Source organism: Eutrigla gurnardus (assembly GCF_963514095.1).
Source record: "Eutrigla gurnardus genome assembly, chromosome: 16".
Lineage (NCBI taxonomy): Eukaryota > Metazoa > Chordata > Actinopteri > Perciformes > Triglidae > Eutrigla > Eutrigla gurnardus.
The window spans coordinates 2,837,024-2,837,361 of NC_139927.1; positions in this window are offsets into that span (position 1 = coordinate 2,837,024).

Consider the following 338-nt stretch of genomic DNA (forward strand, 5'->3'; position numbering starts at 1 on the left):
CCGATCAGGAAAACGACACAAAAAAGACCCAGAAAGCCTCTGAACTCTGACACTGGATCACTGAGCCCCCCCCCCCATGTGATGCTCTTTTGGTCCCAATTACCTGCTCCGGTGCTGACATGATCAGAGTGTGGTACGAAGCAGATGGAGGCTCTGAGTCACTGTGAACCCACGTTCTGCAAGAAAAAAGGATTTGAAAAATACACATTTGCCCTCCAAAACCTTCATCACCATTCACTGCCCCCCCCCCCCCCCCTGCTTGTCATGTTTTGCAAATCCGTGCACAGTCTTGACATCTAGATTGGAGTTTAGAGGCTGAATCTGGTTGAGAAGTGTTC